Source organism: Salmo salar, unplaced genomic scaffold (genome assembly GCF_905237065.1).
Source record: "Salmo salar unplaced genomic scaffold, Ssal_v3.1, whole genome shotgun sequence".
NCBI lineage: Eukaryota > Metazoa > Chordata > Actinopteri > Salmoniformes > Salmonidae > Salmo > Salmo salar.
Genome location: NW_025548039.1, coordinates 12143 through 18213, shown reverse-complemented (window position 1 = coordinate 18213; position 6071 = coordinate 12143).

Sequence of the window (6071 nt, the reverse complement as noted above, 5' to 3'; positions counted from 1 at the left end):
GGTGAGGACCGGTACCGGGGGTCACTGGCAGCCGGCCCTAATAATTTTTTGGGCCGTTTAGCTGGCCCTGAAGAGCCATAAGCCAGCTACCCGTGTTCTGAGCGTATGGAGTCGGAGGCGCCGTGTTTCGCTGAGTGCCACTATCTCGCCCTCGCCGCACAATCCGGTCTTGCGCCATTCCAGCCCCTAGATGCCGTGCTAGGGTGGGCATCCCGCCTGGTAGGGATCCTCCCTCTTCCGGTCGCCTCCTCGACCACTACCCTACTCCCGCCTACCTGCACCGCAACCATCAGGCCCCTCACAGCCCAGTTCGCCCTGTACCAGCACCCGCTCGTACTGGGCTGTTGGTTCCATCCAGCCAGGATGGGTTTGCAGGTGGGCGTCCCGGCCACCTGTCGCCTCCATGCCCAGTCTATCGTTCCTCCTCTTCTATCTCGGTGAGTTCCTCCAGTCTGCCACGACCATACCAACCCCGACAACTTCCTATTCCTAATCCTATTCTGTTCCCGCTCCTCGCACTAGCCCTAGGGTGCGTGTCTTCAGCCTGGTACCACCTCTTCCAGCCCCACGCACCAGGCTTCCGGTCGCGTCGGCCCAGCCTCAAGAGCCCGGCACCAGTGTGCAGTCCAGAGTATCCGGCACCGGTGTGCAGTCAGAGTATCCGGCACCAGTGTGCGTCATGTATCCGGCACCGTGTGCGGTAATATCCGGCACAGTGTGCGTCAATATCCGCACCAGTGTGCGTCAGATATCCCTCCGTGTCTAGTCCGAACCGGGACTGCCTGCGACCACCGAGGAGACTGCCTGCGACCGACCCGAGGAATGCCTGCGACCCGGATCTTCCGGGTCTGCCTGCGACCAACCGGTCTCCTCGCCCGGCCGTCTCCTGGGGCGAAGTCCCGGACTGGTCTATCGATCAGAACTAATTACTAACTTTATTAATGAGTTTCCTACAGCGTTAAATGAAGGACCTGCCCCCCGATCCACAATTGAGGCGCTATCTCCCGACCTACCCCAGTGAGTCTGCCTACAACCTGGAGGGCAGGAGAGGCCGGAACCAAACCCACCTCCAGATAGTTGGGGGGAGGTGTACACTTGCCGTTGTTGACCCACCCTTCCTCTTTTTTTGTTTTATTTGTTTTTCTTGTGGTTTTGGGGATTTTGTGGTTTCTTTTTTAGGCTGCATTCGGGGTGGGCACCTTTAGGGGGTACTGTCCGTCCTACGCAGAGGTGTTGTTGTTTTGGTCAGGCGTGCGGTATCTCTGTATGTGTGTTCTGGGTGTTGTATTTCTATGTGGGTCTGTTGGCTCCCGAACGGGATGGCTGGTGATCATTGTTCTATTGGGAGTCATATATTAGGTATTTTTCCTTGGGTTTGTGGTTGGTTATTGCTACACCTAGTCTTTTTTTGTATGTTGTTAGCTGTAGTTTTTTTGTTTTTCCTTGGATGCTTTCTTTTTTTTCATTCTCTACATTTGTCCATTCAACACACACAACCGTTACTAATACCTCCTGTAGCTAGCTCTTTGTTTCTTCATCACTTGCTTCAACGGGACACAGTGTCCTACCATCACCAGTAAGCTTCAACAGACTCTGTCCTACCATATCCATAATGCTTCAACACACATTCCTACATCAGCCATAGGTTCAACAGGACACTGTCCTACCATCAGCTTACTTTACACTTCCTACCATCACCATTTCTTCCAGTCACATGTCCTACCATCACCAATTCAAACATATCTACCATCCTTTCACAGACATATGTCCTCCCATCCCCATTGCTTCAAAACATGTCCTACCATCAGCCAGTTAGCGTTCAAGCAGACACATGTCCTACATTTAAATATTTGACCTTCTGCTTATATGTTTCAATCATTCCCTGTATCATTTTCATTATACAGTTAACTGATTTAAAGTTAAACTACCGAGTATGGTTGCTGTTAATGTGATAGCTCCTGTTAATATGATAGACTCCTTTAGTGTATAGCTACTTGATTGATTCTTTATAGTATACTACTCTAATAGTATACTTTTAATAGTCTACTATGTATTTGTTCCTGTTAATTGAACTACTGCTAATGTGATAGGCTCCTGTTAGATAGTGATAGGCTACTGCTAATAGTGATCTCCTGTTAGATAGTGTAGCTACTGCTAATTCTGCTAATTATAGCTACTGCTGGTTATGGCTCCTGTTAGATAGTGATCTACTGCTAATGTATTCCTTTTGTTTCTTTTTCTCCTGTTATTTTTTTTGTTTTTATTGTTTTTCCCTGATACTTACTTATTTAAAAATTTTACATTTTAGTTTGCTCTTCCTTAATTTACAATCTAATCATGGCATGGGGTTTTCAATAGACATGTATTTATTTAAAATCTATCACTTATGGTTTCATTTCAGAACAAATATCTGTTTTTTTCTAAATCTACATACACAGTAATAATATATCTCTGTCATTCAGAAAATCACTTTTTACAGTCAAATGTGACCACCTCTCATTTCTTTGTAACATTTGAAATAGTGTTTTTACATTATATTTTATTTATTTAACTCCAATCAGTTAAAACAAATTCTTATTTACAATGATGGCTAGAAGTGGTTAACTCCTTGTTCGTGGCAGAAAACAGATTTTTTTTCCTTGTCACTCAGGATTCAATCTACCAACCTTTCCTTTCGTTTCCAGTCCAGCCTCTAACCTGCGTAGCCTAAATATATATTCTCAGCCCCGCCAAAAAGCTTGTGTCACACTATGCCTTCTTGTGGATGGAGATGAACTACTTACTAGGACACTAAGGTAATGTTATGAAATTGGGCTCCATTAATTAATTTTTCATCAGAAAAAAACATTTTAAAAATGAATATCTCCACTCTTGCCCCTAAAATAATATTCGTTTGGTCCTAGGGGTTAACACACTAAGTTACTGTCCATCTAGTGAAGAGAGGAGAACGACGGGTCCACATCTCCGAGGGGGGGATAGATATGATCTGCTGGTAAGTATGCTAGCTGGCTTCGGCTTCCATAGCTAGATAACTGGATGCTGCTTAGAGATACTAGCTAGCTACCGAGCTATACCGACTAGCTTGGATAACTTGGATGCTGCTGGTGGAGTACTCTACTACCTAGCTGTAAAGACTAGCTCATCATAACTAGGTCTGCTGTAGAGTATCTGGCTAGCTTACCTAGCTGTACCCGACTAGCTAATAGCTGGGATGCTTGGTAGAGTAGCTGGCTACTTCCTGGCCTCTACTAGCTAGATGCTGTTAGTATCTAGCTAGCTTACCGGCTGTGCCGCTAGCTAGGATAACTGATGCTGTGTGGAGTGCTACTCTTCTAGCTGTGCCGACTAGCTAATATAGATTCTACTTAAGTAGCTGGCTACTTACTTGTCCCGTGTAATATTCTCTGGTAATGCTGCTAGCTTACCTAGCTAATAACTGATCTCTTAGAGTGCTACTAGCTTACCTAGCTTACCGACTGATGGGATAATGGGATGCTGCTGGTATCTACTCTTACCTAGCTGTGCCGCTACTTTCTTTTCTGTCGGTTGCTGCTGCTTACCTAGCTATCCACTACTAATTATCTGTTCTTTTTGTCCTAGCTAGATAACTAGGATGCTGCTGTATCTACTAGCTTACCTAACTGTACCAACAAGCTGATAACTAGGATCCTGTGGTAGGGTAGCTACTAGCTTACCTAGCTGTGCCGCTAGCTTGGCTACTAGCAGGTTCGTCTGTCCCTCATCTCGATGATGACGCCGAGATCCATAACCACAAAATGAAACAGGATAGAGAGTGAAAAGGATCTGTACACTCATACGTCTCTAAATTAACAATTTCGCTTTCAACCTATAACAAACTCTGTTTTTCCCCAGTACCTCAGCCCACTCTCTTGTTCAATTCTCCACACTTCTGACCACATCTGTTTCTGTACGGGGATGCGGGCAGTTTCAGAAGCGTGGACATGAATCACCACAATCAACTAACCCAATGTTTTCAGTGGGTTAAATTATATATTCATTTTTATTATTATGTTAACACATTCTTTTTTATAACAATATTTTCAGATCTAGGCCCATGTCCACAAAGCGTCTCAGATAAAAATTGGTCGTATAATTACTGGATGACATTTTCACTTATGTCCTTTTTAAAGCTATGCATAAGTCTCTAGTCCCACCTTATTTTAACCTGTGAGTGTCTTATTTAAGTTCATGTCTTATATATTTGCCAGTCAGTGGTTCCTGAGCCACATTAATTCCTTTGCAGTAGTTAAAAATAATGTTTTATATCTCTATATGTCAATCCATTAATATATGTCTTGTGCTTTTGGCAATGATTTATTATAATACTTATGTATACAAGTGATCCATTATGTCTCCAACGTTTTGTCTTCATTTTGGCAGATTAATTTATGCTAATTTCTCAAGATTCACTCGGTTTTTCCAGCTAGTTAGTGTGGGTTTTTCCGTTTTTATTCCCGCCCTACACTGGTTTCTCTGGAGGTCTGCTGTTCATCCTCATTCACCTTTCGTTTCAAACTTTCTTTTCTAATTAAATTAACACGTTTATCTTTTGATTATTTAATTTCTACATCATTTTTTCAAGTTATCCTTTGGAGCCAACATCACATTGTTAAAAAAATTATCCTAAATTTGGCATGGCTATAAATTGGGCAATTAACATCTAGGAGTAATCTGTGTTGATGAAAATATTGTAATGCAACTTGCAGGACAACATTATTGGCGAGGGACTTGATCCTACTTCCACTTTTAGAGTTGTTAACGGGTGTGAAGAGTGTGTTATATACGGGAATATTGTAAAATTCTTCTTGTAACAACGATCTTGTAAAGAAAATATGCATTCCATTATATTAGGCAATAATTAATAAGTTGTGTCTGTGAAATTCTATCAATTGTTACTTGCACGTACAGTCGGGTGCCGTGGAGCCCCTCAGTACCTCCACAGACCCGGATTGAGGCCCCTTCCTCCACCGATTAAACCCTGATTTAGCAGATGCTCTTATCCAGAGAGATTTACAGTACTCATTCATTAAGATCTATTTATTTTGATAAGTTAATAATTCTTCATAAATTGTCATCTACCTCTTAGCTTTGGTGTCATGTCCCCCGGGAGGTGCATTTTAGAGGCAGGGGGCCCCCCTCCTCTCTCTCCCCCAGAGAGACTCATTTTAGAGCACTGACCCCTAAACAGAGATCCAACATGTTGATTGTGGTCAACACAGGACAACTACAGATCCGCATGTTGGTTTGTCAACACAACACTAACGGAGATCCAGCATGTTGTTTGTTAACACACAGTGACAACTAAACAAGATCCCATGTTTTTGGTTAACCGGTAACACTAAACGGGATCCTTTGGTTGTGTTAACACGTCACTAACGGTCATTTTTGTGTTAACACTACACTACGATCCTTTTTCGTTAACACAGTACACTACGAGATCAATTTGATTGTGTTACACGTACAATACAGAGATCCGCATGTTGGTTTGGTTAACACAGTGACAACTACATAACATGTTGTTGTGTTCACAGTAACTCATCCAGCATGTTGGTTTTGGTTAACACGGTGACAACTAAACAGAGATCCGCATGTTGGTTGTGGTTAACACATGACACTACAGAGATCCAATTTGGTTGTGTTAACACAGTAATTCTTTAATGTCATTTTCTCATGTATTCATTATCTCTTTGAAAATAAAATATTTACTAACAGACATAACTGTCAGTGATTTAATGCATCACATAACATTAGTTGTACTTTCATCTCTATTTCTGTCAATATATTATAAATTTCACTGTTTGTCTCAACACACACACACACACACAGGGGGAAATGTTGTCTTTTTTAATATTTTTTACATCAAAATGCAAAAATTAGTCATGATTATAAAACAACAAAACTAATGGGAGAATCGGAGAAATACTAGAGAGGTGTTTTTAACTCACTACCTACCATGAGTTCTTCTTACCTTTGTTCAGTAGAAAAGATCTCCCTCTCTAAGCTATAGGTTGCAGCATAGCCGTCCTCTTCATGACACACAGCTGGGTGCG